The sequence below is a fragment of the Athene noctua genome, chromosome 32 (assembly GCF_965140245.1).
Source record: "Athene noctua chromosome 32, bAthNoc1.hap1.1, whole genome shotgun sequence".
NCBI lineage: Eukaryota > Metazoa > Chordata > Aves > Strigiformes > Strigidae > Athene > Athene noctua.
In genome coordinates, this window is record NC_134068.1 from 749,950 (window position 1) to 772,057 (window position 22,108).

Here is a 22,108-nt window from a genome sequence, read left to right on the forward strand (position 1 = left end):
GGAATGAGGCCACCAACTTCTGTGGGTGAGAGGGGCCAGTCTGTGTTTCCAGCTCTCACCTGGGGTGTTGATCAGGACGGAGAGCTGGATGCCCCATCCCGCAGGAGCTTCCCTTTGTCGTGGAGCTGGAGCACAGGGACAGAACCCTTTTGGGTGAGTCCTCGACACAGGTGCCCAAAACTAACCAGTAGTGATGAACCCTAAATCCTCCCCAAACTGCATGTATCTCCCCAAATACCCCAAATCCCCTCAAAACCTCCCTGTATTACCGCAAAAACACCCATATCCCTTCAAAAAACGCTTATATCCTCCATATCAGCCCAAATCCCCCCATATCTCCCCAAATCATGCCCCATACCCACCCAAACCCCATATCCCACCAAATCACCCCCAAAACAACCCATATTCCACAAATCACCCCAACACCCCTTGTGCCCCAAGATCACACTAACATCTCCCCCAAACACAAGCCATAGCCATACAAATCACCCCCAAAAACACCCATATTGCCCAAAATCACCCCCAATATCCCCCACTCCCTCATCTTCCCCCAAATCAACTCAACTGCCCCATACTCCTCCTAATCACTTCCCCATATTCCATCAACCCCACCATATCCACCCAAATCATCCCAAAATCGATCCAGGTCCCCCAAATCAATCCAAAACTTCCCCATATACCCCCATATCCCACATAATACCCCCAAACCACCCCAAAACCGACCATATACCTTAAATCACCACTAAAACGTCTTCATGTGCCCCCAAACCACTCATATGCCACCAAATCACCCCCAAAACCACCCATATCACCCCAAATCACCCCCAATATCCCCCAAGCCCACATATCCCCCCAAATCACACCAACCCCCCCTTATGCCCCTAAATCACCCCAACATATCTCCCCCAAACACCCTGATATCCCACCAAATCACACCCCCATATCCCCCAACCCACCATATCCCCCCAAACCACTCCAAAACTTCCCCATATCCCCCCAAATCACCCCAAATCCTCCCCAGATCATTTCAAAACACCCGTTATACCCCCATATTACCCCAAAGCCCCTATATCCCTCCAAATCACCCCATATCCCCATGCCCTCTCAAATCAACCCAAAACACCCCATATCCCCCAAAACATCTATATACCCCCATACATATCACCCCAAAACTCCACAATCCCCCCAATCATCCCAAAACACACCCGTATCACCCCATATCATCCATATTACCCCAAAACCACACGTATCCCCCCAAATAATTCCCAACTCCCCCATATCCCCTAAATCATCCCCAAAACTTCCCCATATCCCCTCTTATCCCCCATATCACCCCAAACCTACTAAACCACCCCAAACTTCCTCTATATTCCCAAAACCACCCGGACCCCCAAAATCTCAAGAGACACCCCAAGCGTGCTACAGATCCTGCCCCCACAGCTCCCTGAGTGCCCACAGACAAGAGAGGTTTGGGGTGAACCGGGTGGATTTTGGGGGGGGGGGGGTATAAAACTGGAGGATTTGAGGTATGACAGGAATTTGGGGGTGAAATTGAGAGATTTTGGGAACATGGAGTTTGGGATGAAACTGAGGGATTTGGGCCATGGTGGAGTTTGGGGTGGAAAGGGGCAATTGCAGGTATGGGGGGATTTGGGGTGAAATGAGGGAATTTGGGGTACAGGGGGGAAAAAGGGATTTTGCCTACAGGGATGTTTTGGGGTCAAACTATGGGGGGATTTGGGGATGGAACTGGGTGGTTTTGGGGGTGCTGGAGTAAATTCTGGGGACAAACGGGGGGATTCTGTGGTTCCAAAAGAGATTTTGGGGTGAGTGTGGGAGATGTGGCAGTCAAACTAGAACATTCTGGGTGAAAACAGGGGGATTCTGGGTCCAAGGAAGATTTGGGGGTGAAACCGGAAGGCTTTTGCGGTTGCTAGAACAGATTTTGGAGCAAAACTGGGGGGGTTTGACTTTCAAGATAGATTCTGAGAATGAAACATGAGAGTTTTGAGGGTGCTGAGGCTGATTTGGGGGTCAAAGCGGGAACACTTGGGTTCAAAGTGGGAGATTTGGGGGTCAAAAATGATTTTGGATGTCAAATGGGGAAATTTGGGGATAAAACACGGGGTTTGGGGGCCAAACACGGATCTGGGGACCAAGGGCCATTTCGGGGTGAAAAGGGGGGTTGGGGATCAGGGGGAACTCACCCTGCAGCGCCCAGGTGAGGGTGGCCCTGGTGACAGTGGAGGCGCCGTCCCCCACCCCACGGCGTCCCAGCACTGGTACTGGAGGGGGTCGGGGCTGATGCTCTCGGGGTACCCCTGGGGCAGCAGCTCCCGCCGGGGGGGGGGGGGGGGGGGGCACAGGTACCCCGGGAACCCCAGGAACCCCAAATCCCCCCTGCAACCCACCCAAACTGCTTTTGCCACCTCCAGGTATCTCCAAAACAGCCTCGCCCCCCCCAAACCCCTCTCCAACCTCACCCACCCACGACTCCATTGCACTCCCCCTAGGACCCAAATACCCCCCAGGACCCCAATATCCCCCACACCTCCCACAGAACCCCAGTAACACCCCCCCAATAACCCCCCGGTCCCCAGTGCCCCCTCACGGCACAGGCAGGAGTGTGGGCAGGTGCTGGGGGGACACAACGTGCTGGAGCCCCCCGGGGTCCCCTGGCCCCACAGGGCCTACTGCCTGCGACACTCTGCCAGGGCTCCGTGGGCTCCAGGGAGGCGGCCCGGGCAGGAGGCCTCCAGCTCTCCAGGGCCTCCCCTGAGGGATGTTCCTGCAGAGATTTGGTTCGCCCGGCCAGTGGGAATTCCTCCTCTGGAAACACTGGCGTTGTTCTGGAGGGCTGACGGAATGTTTCTCCTGCAAAGGCGGCAGCAGCCCCAGCCCCAGCAGCCCCAGCCCTCGTGGTGGTGGCTCCGGCCCAGCAGGGCTGAGCGCAGGGGCTGGGCCCGATTTCCCTGCAGGGGGGGCGGGATCGCTGGGGAAGGGGAAAGCTTTCGTCTAAAACCCCCAACTTTGTCATGGTTCTGATTTTTCCTCAAAAAAAAGCTTTGTTGTCACCTTTTGGGCTCTTCAGACGTTCTGATGTGGGGCTGTGCTTGTCCTTTTCCCTTGAACTCGGTGGGTTTTGCTGTCTGTAGGGGTCTGTGGTGTCTGCGGGGTTGATCTGTCAGGTTACCCCAGGGAAAGTGAATTTTAGCCCGTTATTTTTACTTCAAGTGGGAAAGAAGTGATGCATTGAATATCTTCTGCTCTCTGTGTCTGATTTGATTTGGGTGGGTTCAGTCTGATGAAACACCTCGGAGCGGTGCTTCAGAGGGTGCCGGTCACCAGGGCCAAGAGGTGCTGCTCAGAAACCGGCATTAAGTCCCAGGGCGAGAGCTGACCCAGGGGGCTCTTGCCTTCTGGCTGTGGGACAGTGTTTCCCAGCTGGGAGGTGCTGGGAGAGATGTGGGGGGGTGAGCAGGGGGGTGCTGGAGCCCAGCCCCCCTGCAGATCCCTGCTGCTTCTCTGGCTTTCTGGTGCAAGTTCAGCTTCTGTGCTGAGCTTCTAATTTGCACCTTTCCCAAAAAAACAAATTCTGCCTTTTTCAAGTAAGAACGACCTGCTCTGCTTTCAGAAAAGAATCTCTTGACATCTGCCGGCAGAGCAGAAATCTCACACAGTGAAGGTACAAGAAGTAACTGAAAAGTAATTAAAGGCCAAGTGTCTGTGTGCTGGGAAACCGGGAGTGCTTCTGCCTGGGAAATTCGGCAGCAGCCCTTGCGCTGAGGCTGCAAACAGCCGCTCTGCCGTGGGGGGCCCTGCTTCATCCTCCCCCGTCAGCTGCTCCTTCACCTCCACCTCTCCCCCCTGCAGCAGCTCTGCATAAAATCGTCACTTCTCACTGCACGTGGCTGTGGATTGCTGCAAACGGGATGTACCTGGTTGCCATCGTGTTTCTCTGCAAGCTTGTCCTGCCTGAGGTGCTGTCAGGCTGCAGATCGTCACCTCGTTCCTAGGTGAGTGTTGCTGCTTCTCCTGGGGTCTCCTGTGCATCTTGTTAAATGCTGACAAAATGCCCATGTGAAAATAGAATTAATCATCAGGATAACTGCTGAGGAAGAATCAAGATTTAAACAAAACCAGGCTCCTGTCCAGAACACCTGTGTAGTTCATCTTGCCTGTTTGTTTCTTCCCATCACCTTCAAGCTCCTGTTCAGCTCTGCTTTGCCCTGCATCTCCGCTTGTTCTCATCCCCATTTCATGTGGCCAGGCAGAGTGACTTCCTCCTGCTCCTTTTCCCTGGTTTTCTCCCTGTGAAATCTGTTTGCTGTAATTGCCTGGTCTTTGTAGAAACACATTTAAGAACTGCTCTGGCAGGTTCCCCCTTTCAGGAGGTGCCTGTGGCTGCAGGGATGCCGTGTGGAGCAGGTGGGACGGGGCTGGTGTCTGCTCCGGGTCGGGTTCGCACCCTCGGGTGCTGCGCAGAGGCCGGGTGCTGTGGGCTCGTGGCAGTAGCTCGGGCTCGGAGCAGAACCTGGTCTTTGGGGAAGACGTGAGTTTTCCTGAAGTGACTCCCTGTGCCGAGGCTGGCTGGCGGCCTGCAGCCGGCGTGTGCCCTGTGCCGGGGAGCTGGCCGGGGGTGTCAGGGAGCGGAGAGGTCTGACAGCACCTTCCTGGGCGCTGGCTGGGACAGGCCGGGGAGGGCTTGAGCTCTGTGTGTGGTGTCAGGGGAGGCGATGCAGCAGGTGGAGGCGGCTCATCTCTGATGGACCTTTGGAGGCAATTCCTGTTGGGGATTTAGGTTTTAGGACAGTTAACTGAAATCTTGTCTTATAAGTTATTGCTGATCATCACGAAGAATGCAACAGCTCACCATGGCAGCACATCTCAGAGGGGGTTGCATCTGGATCCAGGGGATGCTCCTCTGTCCTTAGAACTTAGGGAAGGGAGCTTGCAGGTGTCAGTAGTGCTGCTGCTGAGGAGATGGTTTTTGCCGGAGCTGGGGAGCAGATCCTTCCCCTGTCTATCCTGCGTCTGCACTGTGAAAGCTTGTGCACAGCAGCGCCTTGGTGTCTGGGCCTTCTGTTTCGGAGCTCTGCAGTCAGGTATTTAATAGCCTGCTCTGGTTACTGTTGTCATGGTCCTGTTTTCCCTCATCCTTCACTGGCCCTGGTGAGCAGCAGGCATCTGAAAGTGGTGATGAAAATGTGATGGATCAGGAGAGGCAGCAGGACCAGTGGCAGTGAGAGATTTGTCAGGGGTTCAGTGTCCCAGGAGAAGCAGCTGAGAGGTTTCAGAATGGTGATCTGTTTGAAGAGGGGTCACACAGGGTCACCAGGACATCCTGAAGTTTAACTCTGTGTTATAAAGAGATATTCCAGTCCAAACTTCAGGTAAGTAGCAGTTATTTCTTGGTATATTGAAAGCAGTTAGAATCTCCTCTAGTACTTCTGTCGTTGCCAGGTGTTGAATTGGCAGCTGACAGCCCCAGAGGTCTCGCTTGTGTCTCAGCATCTCCCACGTCACAGCAGCTGCTCCTGTGTGGCTCGGCTGCGTGCATTGCCGAAGGGCCTGCACACATTCCTCGCTATCCCATTGTTTCCTGCGGGAAAACGGAATAGGGAACAGTGGCACTTTGGGGATTCCATCCTGGGCAGGCAATGGGATGTGCCTGAAACTGTAGTTTGCCCGTATGGGGAGTTACTGCAGAACCAGGGCGTAGGGTTGGGGAGCCAGAATGTTCCAGCAGCCATGGAGAGACAAGTATGCAAAGGTTCCAGCTGCCAGCCTGCACACCCTGGGTGTGCACGTACTCGAATGCAGGGCTGCAGTGCCCCGGGCTGCAGAGGTTGTTGTGTGGACAAGCCCTTGGTGACCGGCATAATTCTGCATCTGGGCAGTGCACTGGGCTATTTACCCTGTGACACAGAGGTGCCTCTCGGGCAAAGCAAAATACTAAGAGATGTTTTTGACGAATGTTAATTTTCTCTCTGATTTCCTGCTGCCTGAACTGTTTTGTGGAATCCTGACTGTTCTCCCCAGCTGTCCATCACCCACTCTCCTGTTTTGATGGCTCTTGCCACAGACAGCCTGGTAAAAAGATGTTGGTTATTTTCCCTTTCCTTTTTTTCCCCTTTGAGAAGTCCCCTGAACCTTTTGCAGCTGTCCTGACTCTGCTCCCCTGTGCTCCCCGGGCAGCAGTGTGGCAGTGAGAGCTGCCCCCCGGGAGGAGGTGTGCTCTGCTGGCTGTTCAGGAGGTGGCAGCGCTGGGCTCTGTGCTCATCTCCAAAGCTTCTCTGTTCTCCCTGGGCAGTGGATTTGAGTGTTCTGCCGTTCCGAGTACAGGAACATCTGTGCAGATACAAGCCCTCGAGCTCATGGACTGGGTTCGTGAAGCCCCGATTCTTTTAATCTCCTTTGGGAGCTCTATTGCCCCACATTTTCTCTCTCAAACTGTTTCACAGCTGGCCTTCTTCCCCAGGCTTTGCCTCGTCCCTGCTCAGACTCGAGCTGTTCAGCTCCTGCAGGCCCGGCCCAGCGGCTGTTGGGGGATCTGAGCTGCTCAGAGACAGCAGGGCCTGCTCTCTGAAGGAAGCAGATTTTGTGGTCTGACTCTGATCTTGCCGAAGCTGCTTTTGTTACCCTTTCAGAAAATGGCTTACTGCGGAGTTGAGTAAGTTCATGATGGGCCTGGCGATCTCTTCCAGCCTCTTTGTCCTTCAAATTCACTGCCTCTGCAGGCACTGTCTTTCAAGACACCTGTTCCCTCTTCACTTTTTAATTGCTCTGATGTCCTCTTGCTCGAAGGAGTAAACTGTTGCTGATCAAGTATTTTGATGGCAAAAAGTGCTGTGCTGGCAGGATCGTTTCACTTGTGAATTGTGTTTAGGAACTGGCTGACCCTTCCCATTTTCTGTCTCCATTTCTTCAGTCGCTTCTTGTTACTAGATCCCACGCTTCCGACAGTGCCTTGTCTGTAGACGCTCAACAGCTTCTGTTCCCTTTTTTCTTTAAAAGTCAGAAGTTTCAGAAGAACAGCCAACCCCCCCCCACCTTCTGACTGTCCATCACAGTAACGGAAAATATGCGTTCCAGCTGAGCACTGGGGTTAAGCCAGCTGCTCTTTAGGCTGCATTCTTAAGGCAATGAGCCACTCTTCTGTCCTTGACGTAGCGGATGAGCTTGGTCTCTTCACATGGCTTTCCTCTGCGTCTCTTTCCTGCTGTTCTAAGAGAGTGTTGAAGCAATTTACCCTGTGTGTGTTAGCACGAGATGCTGTCTGAGGGGGAATTTTTGGCAGTACCTGTGCTACTGAATTAAAGAGCAGCAGTGAGTGTTGCGCTGAAGCGGTGCTCGGCCATCTGTAGCGCTAAACTGTCGGATGTTTACGGGTACAGGTTTGGCCCATGTCAGCGGAAAAGCTCAAGCCGTTCCTTGGCAGCGCTCACGAGCGGGGATGGGCCAGGGGATTTCCCAGCGGGCATTTTTGGGCATTCTGCAACCAAATTTTGTATAACAAAATGGACAAGGGTAATCGTGCCAGTTGGCCTCCATTCCAGGGGATGGTCCCAGGCACATGCAATTTGTTGTTGTAGAGTTTTTGTATAGTTCAGTGGAAGGAAATTGGAAACCGGGAGTGCCTGCTTAGTGAGACCTGGGGAAAGCTCCTTACCTTTGGTGTCGCATCATTACAGAATTTGGTGCCAGAGCCCTTTCCTGGGGAGTAAAACTTCATATGTCCGAGGGTTTCAGAGGGTCCCCCATGTGAAATGCATCCCCCAGGACGGTCTGGGTGCTTGGTATTGTAGCAGAGCTGGCTTCTCCCACCCAGGACAGGGTGAGCAGAAGGGCAACCCCATGGAGCCGAGGACGTTATCCAGGGAACTGACCCCAGAAAGAAGGGAGGTGTGGGGCGAGGGGTTTTTAAGGTGTGGTAACGTAACACTTTTCCCTGTCCCACTGCCTCTGTTAAGTGTTGTTTTTGTTGTTAGTGTTTGAATTCAAGTGATAGTCTTGTTTCCTTCCCCTAAGAAGTCTGTCTTTTGCCCCTGACTGTAATGGGTGAGCCACCCGTCACTGTCACTATCTCCATTCCTGAGCTTTTTGCTTCATTTCTCCTTCCCAGCACGGGGGGGAAGGGGTGAGTGAGCGGCTGCGTGGTGCAGAGTTGCCCTCTGGGCTCAAATCAGGGCCAAATTTAAGGATGGTATCCACCTAAATAGGCCAGAAAGTGAAAATCCACCAGGAGCTATGGCGAGTTGATGTCACGTTTTTAAATGTTTGGAAATGGCACGGGACATCGTGTTCGGTTTGTTGAGATTTGTAACACTGGCGCAACAGGGGGGTTGGATCCCTGCACAGACCCCTCCTTGATGCAGCGTGAGCGTGTCGAGCCCCAGACAGCTTTGACAGCAGGTCAAAGCTGAAGAAGAATTTTCCTGCTTCCATGGGAGCAGATAGATTTTTGAGAGCTCTTGCTAGTTCGTTGAACACGAGTCTGGGAACTAAAGTTCTGATTAAACATCTCCACCCAGAATCGTGGGGGTTTCCTCCTACAGTGGGTGAAGCTGTGGAGGGTCAGATCGACACATGGGTCAGGGGCTGCACTGGCCCCCCGCCTCCCGCTGCAGGGATGAGCCCAGGCAGAGGCGCTGTGAAACAAACATCGAACCTTTAATGAACTAAGCCGGAGAGCGCCGGGAGAGAGCTGGGGCTGGGGCTGGAGCGGGCGGGCGCAGGCTGCCTGTGGCGGGGATCCGGCTCCACGTCTTCTCTGCCCGCCTGTCGGAAGGGGCCGGGGGGCGGGCGGCACTCTGCCCCGTGGCGTCCCTCAGGGTTCTGGCTCGCTTGGCGGGCACGTTGTTGCCATCGGGTGCTCTCCGCTTGCTGCTGCCCGCCTGCTGCCTGCTGCTGCCTGCCGCCACGCCGTCCCCGTCTGGCTTCGCCTCCCGCGGGGTTTTTGAGTGTGTTCCCACCCGTTGCTCCACCATCTTCCTCCTCTTGGGTGGGATGTTGTCCCGCAGGGAGGTCTCTTGTGCCCTGGGGCCCCTGGCCGGCGCGCGGCGCTTGGCCTGCTTGCCGCCCCGCCGGCACAATGCAGGCAGCCCCCGGTAGGTGATGGCGCCCAAGGGCAGCGGCACGTGGGTCAAACCCACCCGGGGCTGCCTCCGCGGCACCTCCTCCGCCAGCTGTGCCGTGCGGGGCGGGTGACAGCGGGAGGGACGCGGGGGGCTGGACAGGGGACTCAGCAGCGGGACCCGCAGCAGGACGCTGTCCAGGAGTCGCTGCAGGGGATCCTTCCTTGGGCTCTCCTCTGAGCTCTCCTCTGCCTTCCTCGGAGGACTCTCTGCAGAGCTCTCCTCGACAGTCTCCGAGGGCCTCGGTGGCAGCCAGGTGGGCAGTTCTGCCGCCATCCCGCCCTGCTGCGCCGTGGGGTCCTGCGAGGGGGAGGCCGGCACCCCCCAGAAGGGGTCTGCGTGCCCCAGCATCGCGGCTGCCAAGCGGTCCTTGGGCCAGTCGCCCTGCGCCCCGTGCCCGAAGAAGTCGGGGGCTTCGCTGGAGGGGGCGGTGCTGGCGAGGCTGTCGAGGACATCGGGGAAGATCATTTCACCTTCCACCAGCATCACCGCCGCTGCCTGCTCGTTATGGCAGCCAGCCTCTGCCCTGTCCTCCGAGAGGTGGGGGAGCTCCCCTCAAGGGAGGCGGTCAGGCTGGAGACATCGGGGACTCTGGGGACGGTGTCCTCGCCATCCCCCAGCCCCCCCGCCACGGCTCGCTCCTTGGGGCAGCCGCCCCCCGCCACGTACCTGCAGAGGTCAGGGAGCTCCTCGAGGACGTCAGCAGGCAAGCTGGGGACACTGGAGGTCGAGATGGTGTCCCCACTGTCCCCTAGACGTGCCACTGCTGCTTGGTCCTGAGGGCCGTCACCCTCCAGCGCATACACGGAGAGGTCGGGGAGCTCATCAAGGCAGGCGGTGTTGGTGAGGCTGTTGGGGAGATCAAGGACATCAGGGACAGTGTCCTTACTGTTCCCCACCGCCACCAGCACCTGCTTCCACGTACTCAGAGAGGTCGGGGAGCTCGCTGATGACGGCTGTCCGGTCTGGGACATCAGGGACGGTGTCCTCGCCGTCCCCCAGCCTTGCCACCGCCGCCTGCTCCTTGGGGCTGCTGCCCTCTCCCATGTAGGCAGAGAGGTCGGGGAGCTCTTGGAGGAAAGCAGTCACACCAGGGCTGTCGGGGACATGGCGGGTGGCGTCCTTGCTCTCCGCGGTGTTGAGCCAGGCGAGGAAATGGCTGGCGGTGGTGTCCTCTGCCTGCTCAGGAGAGGCCTCCGCGAAGGCATCTGGCTCCTGCTCGAGCAGGTCCACCGGCTTCAGCTGCACCAGCTGCCCCGGGGTCCCCATGGGCCCTGGCCCCCCCTGCCAGACGCTGCCCTGGGGCAGCTGGTAGGTGATGGGGGGCAGCTGGGCAGGCTCAGAGGCCGCCGGCAGCCCCGGGACAGAGCGCAGCATGGCGGCAGCGACCGGTGGCGGCGCGGCTGCAGCACTGACGCTCTGACACCCCGTCGTCGGGTGGTTTGTTTCTGCCCCGTTATGACATCACCCCTAACGACAGCCCGTAACCTGGGACCGGCTGTGAGCCGCGCCGCAGGCAGTGGGCTTCTGGGCACGCCGGCCCCTCGCTCCGTGGCTGCCCTCAGCCTTGGCTGAACCACAGCCCAGAGGACACCGGGCCCTGTACCTACACCCCGTTGACGGCTGCTCGGAGCAAAACCAGCCTGGTGACTGCCGTGCAACTTTTCAGTGTTATTCGTCCTGGTGTAAAGCTCCCCAGATGCAGGCACCAGCTGCCCTGGTGCCAGCTCACGCAGGAGGAAGCTGAGGCACGGGCTGGCTAACGCCAGTGATGAAGCCGCAGCTACTCTGTCCCTGCCGTATCTGCTGCCAGTCTGGAGGGTGGAAGGTGCCGCCCGGGGCCGCGGAGAGGAGAGTGGGGGGACAGGGAGCCCCGTCCTGACTCCTCGCTGGCTTCACTCCTGGCCAGCTGCTTTTCCTCTGTGCCATAACATCCACACACCCATAAAATGCACATCAGGCTAAAATAAGGGTTAAGGCTGACATCAAAGCGAGCTGCACTGCGGCAGCTTTAGACCCGGCAGGTGCTGATCGTTCCACTTCTGCAGGAGATCAGAGGCCAAGCGGGAGGCAGGACCCTCCGACGGCGCCGCAGCCCAGCCAGGGGCTCAGGAGTCGCGGAGCAGCACTCACCGGAGGCAACTCAAGACACAGCCACAGGTTTTGGTGTGATTTCAAACTAAACCCAAGAGAGCAGAAAACACTCAGCTTGATACACCTCAGACCAAATACTTCTTCATCGTTCTTCAAGTATCCCCCGTGCAGAACTGATCCCAGCACAGCACTTCACCTCTAGAAGAACGTGTCTAATGATCACAGCAAGGAACAAGGAGCTGAGATCCCCACGTCCTGGCCCTCGCTCTCCTTGAAATTATTCCACACACACACTCACTCACACAAAATAAAAAAGAGAACCAAAAGTTCGGAGAGCTTGCCGGCAGGGCACTCCACTGCCTGCCAGAGCGTGGTGTCACTCACGCCAGCTAGCGCTCTGTTCTGTTTCACACGCCCTGGTTTATTTATTTTCTTAGTCTGAAGAATCTGTTTGTGCTTCTACACTCAAACTTGCTGGTTTGAGCAAAACTACCAGCGGGCCCCTCTCCTGGGGGAATGAGGCCACCAACTTCTGTGGGTGAGAGGGGCCAGTCTGTGTTTCCAGCTCTCACCTGGGGTGTTGATCAGGACGGAGAGCTGGATGCCCCATCCCGCAGGAGCTTCCCTTTGTCGTGGAGCTGGAGCACAGGGACAGAACCCTTTTGGGTGAGTCCTCGACACAGGTGCCCAAAACTAACCAGTAGTGATGAACCCTAAATCCTCCCCAAACTGCATGTATCTCCCCAAATACCCCAAATCCCCTCAAAACCTCCCTGTATTACCGCAAAACACCCATATCCCTTCAAAAAACGCTTATATCCTCCATATCAGCCCAAATCCCCCCATATCTCCCCAAATCATGCCCCATACCCACCCAAACCCCCATATCCCACCAAGTCACCCCCAAAACAACCCATATTCCACAAATCACCCCAACACCCCTTGTGCCCCAAGATCACACTAACATCTCCCCCAAACACAGCCATAGCCGTACAAATCACCCCCAAAAACACCCATATTGCCCAAAATCACCCCCAATATCCCCCACTCCCTCATCTTCCCCCAAATCAACTCAACTGCCCCATACTCCTCCCAATCACTTCCCCATATTCCATCAACCCCACCATATCCACCCAAATCATCCCAAAATCGATCCAGGTCCCCCAAATCAATCCAAAACTTCCCCATATACCCCCATATCCCACATAATACCCCCAAACCACCCCAAAACCGACCATATACCTTAAATCACCACTAAAACGTCTTCATATGCCCCCAAACCACTCATATGCCACCAAATCACCCCCAAAACCACCCATATCACCCCAAATCACCCCCAATATCCCCCAGGCCCACATATCCCCCCAAATCACCCCAACCCCCCCTTATGCCCCTAAATCACCCCAACATATCTCCCCCAAACACCCTGATATCCCACCAAATCACACCCCCATATCCCCCAACCCACCATATCCCCCCAAACCACTCCAAAACTTCCCCATATCCCCCCAAATCACCCCAAATCCTCCACAAATACCTAAATCAACCTAAAAACCCTCCATATCCCATCAAACACCCCCATATCACCCCCAAACACACTATATACCCAAACCCTCCTCACATCACCAAATATATCCCCCAAATCACCCCAAAACCTCCCCAGATCATTTCAAAACACCCGTTATACCCCCATATTACCCCAAAGCCCCTATATCCCTCCAAATCACCCCATATCCCCATGCCCTCTCAAATCAACCCAAAACACCCCATATCCCCCAAAACATCTATATTCCCCCATACATATCACCCCAAAACTCCACAATCCCCCCAATCATCCCAAAACACACCCATATCACCCCATATCATCCATATTACCCCAAAACCACACGTATCCCCCCAAATAACCCCCAACTCCCCCATATCCCCTAAATCATCCCCAAAACTTCCCCATATCCCCCCTTATCCCCCATATCACCCCAAACCTACTAAACCACCCCAAACTTCCTCTATATTCCCAAAACCACCCGGACCCCCAAAATCTCAAGAGACACCCCAAGCGTGCTACAGATCCTGCCCCCACAGCTCCCTGAGTGCCCACAGACAAGAGAGGTTTGGGGTGAACCGGGTGGATTTTGGGGGGGGGGGGTATAAAACTGGAGGATTTGAGGTATGAGAGGAATTTGGGGGTGAAATTGAGAGATTTTGGGAACATGGAGTTTGGGATGAAACTGAGGGATTTGAGCCATGGTGGAGTTTGGGGTGGAAAGGGGCAATTGCAGGTATGGGGGGATTTGGGGTGAAATGAGGGAATTTGGGGTACAGGGGGGAAAAAGGGATTTTGCCTACAGGGATGTTTTGGGGTCAAACTATGGGGGGATTTGGGGATGGAACTGGGTGGTTTTGGGGGTGCTGGAGTAAATTCTGGGGACAAACGGGGGGATTCTGTGGTTCCAAAAGAGATTTTGGGGTGAGTGTGGGAGATGTGGCAGTCAAACTAGAACATTCTGGGTGAAAACAGGGGGATTCTGGGTCCAAGGAAGATTTGGGGGTGAAACTGGAAGGCTTTTGCGGTTGCTAGAACAGATTTTGGAGCAAAACTGGGGGGGTTTGACTTTCAAGATAGATTCTGAGAATGAAACATGAGAGTTTTGAGGGTGCTGAGGCTGATTTGGGGGTCAAAGCGGGAACACTTGGGTTCAAAGTGGGAGATTTGGGGGTCAAAAATGATTTTGGATGTCAAATGGGGAAATTTGGGGATAAAACACGGGGTTTGGGGGCCAAACACGGATCTGGGGACCAAGGGCCATTTCGGGGTGAAAAGGGGGGTTGGGGATCAGGGGGAACTCACCCTGCAGCGCCCAGGTGAGGGTGGCCCTGGTGACAGTGGAGGCGCCGTCCCCCACCCCACGGCGTCCCAGCACTGGTACTGGAGGGGGTCGGGGCTGATGCTCTCGGGGTACCCCTGGGGCAGCAGCTCCCGCCGGGGGGGGGGGGGGGGGGGCACAGGTACCCCGGGAACCCCAGGAACCCCAAATCCCCCCTGCAACCCACCCAAACTGCTTTTGCCACCTCCAGGTATCTCCAAAACAGCCTCGGCCCCCCCAAACCCCTCTCCAACCTCACCCACCCACGACTCCATTGCACTCCCCCTAGGACCCAAATACCCCCCAGGACCCCAATATCCCCCACACCTCCCACAGAACCCCAGTAACACCCCCCCAATAACCCCCCGGTCCCCAGTGCCCCCTCACGGCACAGGCAGGAGTGTGGGCAGGTGCTGGGGGGACACAACGTGCTGGAGCCCCCCGGGGTCCCCTGGCCCCACAGGGCCTACTGCCTGCGACACTCTGCCAGGGCTCCGTGGGCTCCAGGGAGGCGGCCCGGGCAGGAGGCCTCCAGCTCTCCAGGGCCTCCCCTGAGGGATGTTCCTGCAGAGATTTGGTTCGCCCGGCCAGTGGGAATTCCTCCTCTGGAAACACTGGCGTTGTTCTGGAGGGCTGACGGAATGTTTCTCCTGCAAAGGCGGCAGCAGCCCCAGCCCCAGCAGCCCCAGCCCTCGTGGTGGTGGCTCCGGCCCAGCAGGGCTGAGCGCAGGGGCTGGGCCCGATTTCCCTGCAGGGGGGGCGGGATCGCTGGGGAAGGGGAAAGCTTTCGTCTAAAACCCCCAACTTTGTCATGGTTCTGATTTTTCCTCAAAAAAAAGCTTTGTTGTCACCTTTTGGGCTCTTCAGACGTTCTGATGTGGGGCTGTGCTTGTCCTTTTCCCTTGAACTCGGTGGGTTTTGCTGTCTGTAGGGGTCTGTGGTGTCTGCGGGGTTGATCTGTCAGGTTACCCCAGGGAAAGTGAATTTTAGCCCGTTATTTTTACTTCAAGTGGGAAAGAAGTGATGCATTGAATATCTTCTGCTCTCTGTGTCTGATTTGATTTGGGTGGGTTCAGTCTGATGAAACACCTCGGAGCGGTGCTTCAGAGGGTGCCGGTCACCAGGGCCAAGAGGTGCTGCTCAGAAACCGGCATTAAGTCCCAGGGCGAGAGCTGACCCAGGGGGCTCTTGCCTTCTGGCTGTGGGACAGTGTTTCCCAGCTGGGAGGTGCTGGGAGAGATGTGGGGGGGTGAGCAGGGGGGTGCTGGAGCCCAGCCCCCCTGCAGATCCCTGCTGCTTCTCTGGCTTTCTGGTGCAAGTTCAGCTTCTGTGCTGAGCTTCTAATTTGCACCTTTCCCAAAAAAACAAATTCTGCCTTTTTCAAGTAAGAACGACCTGCTCTGCTTTCAGAAAAGAATCTCTTGACATCTGCCGGCAGAGCAGAAATCTCACACAGTGAAGGTACAAGAAGTAACTGAAAAGTAATTAAAGGCCAAGTGTCTGTGTGCTGGGAAACCGGGAGTGCTTCTGCCTGGGAAATTCGGCAGCAGCCCTTGCGCTGAGGCTGCAAACAGCCGCTCTGCCGTGGGGGGCCCTGCTTCATCCTCCCCCGTCAGCTGCTCCTTCACCTCCACCTCTCCCCCCTGCAGCAGCTCTGCATAAAATCGTCACTTCTCACTGCACGTGGCTGTGGATTGCTGCAAACGGGATGTACCTGGTTGCCATCGTGTTTCTCTGCAAGCTTGTCCTGCCTGAGGTGCTGTCAGCCTGCAGATCGTCACCTCGTTCCTAGGTGAGTGTTGCTGCTTCTCCTGGGGTCTCCTGTGCATCTTGTTAAATGCTGACAAAATGCCCATGTGAAAATAGAATTAATCATCAGGATAACTGCTGAGGAAGAATCAAGATTTAAACAAAACCAGGCTCCTGTCCAGAACACCTGTGTAGTTCATCTTGCCTGTTTGTTTCTTCCCATCACCTTCAAGCTCCTGTTCAGCTCTGCTTTGCCCTGCATCTCCGCTTGTTCTCATCCCCATTTCATGTGGCCAGGCAGAGTGACTTCCTCCTGCTCCTTTTCCCTGGTTTTCTCCCTGTGAAATCTGTTTGCTGTAATTGCCTGGTCTTTGTAGAAACACATTTAAGAACTGCTCTGGCAGGTTCCCCCTTTCAGGAGGTGCCTGTGGCTGCAGGGATGCCGTGTGGAGCAGGTGGGACGGGGCTGGTGTCTGCTCCGGGTCGGGTTCGCACCCTCGGGTGCTGCGCAGAGGCCGGGTGCTGTGGGCTCGTGGCAGTAGCTCGGGCTCGGAGCAGAACCTGGTCTTTGGGGAAGACGTGAGTTTTCCTGAAGTGACTCCCTGTGCCGAGGCTGGCTGGCGGCCTGCAGCCGGCGTGTGCCCTGTGCCGGGGAGCTGGCCGGGGGTGTCAGGGAGCGGAGAGGTCTGACAGCACCTTCCTGGGCGCTGGCTGGGACAGGCCGGGGAGGGCTTGAGCTCTGTGTGTGGTGTCAGGGGAGGCGATGCAGCAGGTGGAGGCGGCTCATCTCTGATGGACCTTTGGAGGCAATTCCTGTTGGGGATTTAGGTTTTAGGACAGTTAACTGAAATCTTGTCTTATAAGTTATTGCTGATCATCACGAAGAATGCAACAGCTCACCATGGCAGCACATCTCAGAGGGGGTTGCATCTGGATCCAGGGGATGCTCCTCTGTCCTTAGAACTTAGGGAAGGGAGCTTGCAGGTGTCAGTAGTGCTGCTGCTGAGGAGATTGTTTTTGCCGGAGCTGGGGAGCAGATCCTTCCCCTGTCTATCCTGCGTCTGCACTGTGAAAGCTTGTGCACAGCAGCGCCTTGGTGTCTGGGCCTTCTGTTTCGGAGCTCTGCAGTCAGGTATTTAATAGCCTGCTCTGGTTACTGTTGTCATGGTCCTGTTTTCCCTCATCCTTCACTGGCCCTGGTGAGCAGCAGGCATCTGAAAGTGGTGATGAAAATGTGATGGATCAGGAGAGGCAGCAGGACCAGTGGCAGTGAGAGATTTGTCAGGGATTCAGTGTCCCAGGAGAAGCAGCTGAGAGGTTTCAGAATGGTGATCTGTTTGAAGAGGGGTCACACAGGGTCACCAGGACATCCTGAAATTTAACTCTGTGTTATAAAGAGATATTCCAGTCCAAACTTCAGGTAAGTAGCAGTTATTTCTTGGTATATTGAAAGCAGTTAGAATCTCCTCTAGTACTTCTGTCGTTGCCAGGTGTTGAATTGGCAGCTGACAGCCCCAGAGGTCTCGCTTGTGTCTCAGCATCTCCCACGTCACAGCAGCTGCTCCTGTGTGGCTCGGCTGCGTGCATTGCCGAAGGGCCTGCACACATTCCTCGCTATCCCATTGTTTCCTGCGGGAAAACGGAATAGGGAACAGTGGCACTTTGGGGATTCCATCCTGGGCAGGCAATGGGATGTGCCTGAAACTGTAGTTTGCCCGTATGGGGAGTTACTGCAGAACCAGGGCGTAGGGTTGGGGAGCCAGAATGTTCCAGCAGCCATGGAGAGACAAGTATGCAAAGGTTCCAGCTGCCAGCCTGCACACCCTGGGTGTGCACGTACTCGAATGCAGGGCTGCAGTGCCCCGGGCTGCAGAGGTTGTTGTGTGGACAAGCCCTTGGTGACCGGAATAATTCTGCATCTGGGCAGTGCACTGGGCTATTTACCCTGTGACACAGAGGTGCCTCTCGGGCAAAGCAAAATACTGAGAGATGTTTTTGACGAATGTTAATTTTCTCTCTGATTTCCTGCTGCCTGAACTGTTTTGTGGAATCCTGACTGTTCTCCCCAGCTGTCCATCACCCACTCTCCTGTTTTGATGGCTCTTGCCACAGACAGCCTGGTAAAAAGATGTTGGTTATTTTCCCTTTCCTTTTTTTCCCCTTTGAGAAGTCCCCTGAACCTTTTGCAGCTGTCCTGACTCTGCTCCCCTGTGCTCCCCGGGCAGCAGTGTGGCAGTGAGAGCTGCCCCCCGGGAGGAGGTGTGCTCTGCTGGCTGTTCAGGAGGTGGCAGCGCTGGGCTCTGTGCTCATCTCCAAAGCTTCTCTGTTCTCCCTGGGCAGTGGATTTGAGTGTTCTGCCGTTCCGAGTACAGGAACATCTGTGCAGATACAAGCCCTCGAGCTCATGGACTGGGTTCGTGAAGCCCCGATTCTTTTAATCTCCTTTGGGAGCTCTATTGCCCCACATTTTCTCTCTCAAACTGTTTCACAGCTGGCCTTCTTCCCCAGGCTTTGCCTCGTCCCTGCTCAGACTCGAGCTGTTCAGCTCCTGCAGGCCCGGCCCAGCGGCTGTTGGGGGATCTGAGCTGCTCAGAGACAGCAGGGCCTGCTCTCTGAAGGAAGCAGATTTTGTGGTCTGACTCTGATCTTGCCGAAGCTGCTTTTGTTACCCTTTCAGAAAATGGCTTACTGCGGAGTTGAGTAAGTTCGTGATGGGCCTGGCGATCTCTTCCAGCCTCTTTGTCCTTCAAATTCACTGCCTCTGCAGGCACTGTCTTTCAAGACACCTGTTCCCTCTTCACTTTTTAATTGCTCTGATGTCCTCTTGCTCGAAGGAGTAAACTGTTGCTGATCAAGTATTTTGATGGCAAAAAGTGCTGTGCTGGCAGGATCGTTTCACTTGTGAATTGTGTTTAGGAACTGGCTGACCCTTCCCATTTTCTGTCTCCATTTCTTCAGTCGCTTCTTGTTACTAGATCCCACGCTTCCGACAGTGCCTTGTCTGTAGACGCTCAACAGCTTCTGTTCCCTTTTTTCTTTAAAAGTCAGAAGTTTCAGAAGAACAGCCAACCCCCCCCCACCTTCTGACTGTCCATCACAGTAACGGAAAATATGCGTTCCAGCTGAGCACTGGGGTTAAGCCAGCTGCTCTTTAGGCTGCATTCTTAAGGCAATGAGCCACTCTTCTGTCCTTGACGTAGCGGATGAGCTTGGTCTCTTCACATGGCTTTCCTCTGCGTCTCTTTCCTGCTGTTCTAAGAGAGTGTTGAAGCAATTTACCCTGTGTGTGTTAGCACGAGATGCTGTCTGAGGGGGAATTTTTGGCAGTACCTGTGCTACTGAATTAAAGAGCAGCAGTGAGTGTTGCGCTGAAGCGGTGCTCGGCCATCTGTAGCGCTAAACTGTCGGATGTTTACGGGTACAGGTTTGGCCCATGTCAGCGGAAAAGCTCAAGCCGTTCCTTGGCAGCGCTCATGAGCGGGGATGGGCCAGGGGATTTCCCAGCGGGCATTTTTGGGCATTCTGCAACCAAATTTTGTATAACAAAATGGACAAGGGTAATCGTGCCAGTTGGCCTCCATTCCAGGGGATGGTCCCAGGCACATGCAATTTGTTGTTGTAGAGTTTTTGTATAGTTCAGTGGAAGGAAATTGGAAACCGGGAGTGCCTGCTTAGTGAGACCTGGGGAAAGCTCCTTACCTTTGGTGTCGCATCATTACAGAATTTGGTGCCAGAGCCCTTTCCTGGGGAGTAAAACTTCATATGTCCGAGGGTTTCAGAGGGTCCCCCATGTGAAATGCATCCCCCAGGACGGTCTGGGTGCTTGGTATTGTAGCAGAGCTGGCTTCTCCCACCCAGGACAGGGTGAGCAGAAGGGCAACCCCATGGAGCCGAGGACGTTATCCAGGGAACTGACCCCAGAAAGAAGGGAGGTGTGGGGCGAGGGGTTTTTAAGGTGTGGTAACGTAACACTTTTCCCTGTCCCACTGCCTCTGTTAAGTGTTGTTTTTGTTGTTAGTGTTTGAATTCAAGTGATAGTCTTGTTTCCTTCCCCTAAGAAGTCTGTCTTTTGCCCCTGACTGTAATGGGTGAGCCACCCGTCACTGTCACTATCTCCATTCCTGAGCTTTTTTTGCTTCATTTCTCCTTCCCAGCACGGGGGGGAAGGGGTGAGTGAGCGGCTGCGTGGTGCAGAGTTGCCCTCTGGGCTCAAATCAGGGCCAAATTTAAGGATGGTATCCACCTAAATAGGCCAGAAAGTGAAAATCCACCAGGAGCTATGGCGAGTTGATGTCACGTTTTTAAATGTTTGGAAATGGCACGGGACATCGTGTTCGGTTTGTTGAGATTTGTAACACTGGCGCAACAGGGGGGTTGGATCCCTGCACAGACCCCTCCTTGATGCAGCGTGAGCGTGTCGAGCCCCAGACAGCTTTGACAGCAGGTCAAAGCTGAAGAAGAATTTTCCTGCTTCCATGGGAGCAGATAGATTTTTGAGAGCTCTTGCTAGTTCGTTGAACACGAGTCTGGGAACTAAAGTTCTGATTAAACATCTCCACCCAGAATCGTGGGGGTTTCCTCCTACAGTGGGTGAAGCGGTGGAGGGTCAGATCGACACATGGGTCAGGGGCTGCATTGGCCCCCCGCCTCCCGCTGCAGGGATGAGCCCAGGCAGAGGCGCTGTGAAACAAACATCGAACCTTTAATGAACTAAGCCGGAGAGCGCCGGGAGAGAGCTGGGGCTGGGGCTGGAGCGGGCGGGCGCAGGCTGCCTGTGGCGGGGATCCGGCTCCACGTCTTCTCTGCCCGCCTGTCGGAAGGGGCCGGGGGGCGGGCGGCACTCTGCCCCGTGGCGTCCCTCAGGGTTCTGGCTCGCTTGGCGGGCACGTTGTTGCCATCGGGTGCTCTCCGCTTGCTGCTGCCCGCCTGCTGCCTGCTGCTGCCTGCCGCCACGCCGTCCCCGTCTGGCTTCGCCTCCCGCGGGGTTTTTGAGTGTGTTCCCACCCGTTGCTCCACCAACTTCCTCCTCTTGGGTGGGATGTTGTCCCGCAGGGAGGTCTCTTGTGCCCTGGGGCCCCTGGCCGGCGCGCGGCGCTTGGCCTGCTTGCCGCCCCGCCGGCACAATGCAGGCAGCCCCCGGTAGGTGATGGCGCCCAAGGGCAGCGGCACGTGGGTCAAACCCACCCGGGGCTGCCTCCGCGGCACCTCCTCCGCCAGCTGTGCCGTGCGGGGCGGGTGACAGCGGGAGGGACGCGGGGGGCTGGACAGGGGACTCAGCAGCGGGACCCGCAGCAGGACGCTGTCCAGGAGTCGCTGCAGGGGATCCTTCCTTGGGCTCTCCTCTGAGCTCTCCTCTGCCTTCCTCGGAGGACTCTCCGCAGAGCTCTCCTCGACAGTCTCCGAGGGCCTCGGTGGCAGCCAGGTGGGCAGTTCTGCCGCCATCCCGCCCTGCTGCGCCGTGGGGTCCTGCGAGGGGGAGGCCGGCACCCCCCAGAAGGGGTCGGCGTGCCCCAGCATCGCGGCTGCCAAGCGGTCCTTGGGCCAGTCGCCCTGCGCCCCGTGCCCGAAGAAGTCGGGGGCTTCGCTGGAGGGGGCGGTGCTGGCGAGGCTGTCGAGGACATCGGGGAAGATCATTTCACCTTCCACCAGCATCACCGCCGCTGCCTGCTCGTTATGGCAGCCAGCCTCTGCCCTGTCCTCCGAGAGGTGGGGGAGCTCCCCTCAAGGGAGGCGGTCAGGCTGGAGACATCGGGGACTCTGGGGACGGTGTCCTCGCCATCCCCCAGCCCCCCCGCCACGGCTCGCTCCTTGGGGCAGCCGCCCCCCGCCACGTACCTGCAGAGGTCAGGGAGCTCCTCGAGGACGTCAGCAGGCAAGCTGGGGACACTGGAGGTCGAGATGGTGTCCCCACTGTCCCCTAGACGTGCCACTGCTGCTTGGTCCTGAGGGCCGTCACCCTCCAGCGCATACACGGAGAGGTCGGGGAGCTCATCAAGGCAGGCGGTGTTGGTGAGGCTGTTGGGGAGATCAAGGACATCAGGGACAGTGTCCTTACTGTTCCCCACCGCCACCAGCACCTGCTTCCACGTACTCAGAGAGGTCGGGGAGCTCGCTGATGACGGCTGTCCGGTCTGGGACATCAGGGACGGTGTCCTCGCCGTCCCCCAGCCTTGCCACCGCCGCCTGCTCCTTGGGGCTGCTGCCCTCTCCCATGTAGGCAGAGAGGTCGGGGAGCTCTTGGAGGAAAGCAGTCACACCAGGGCT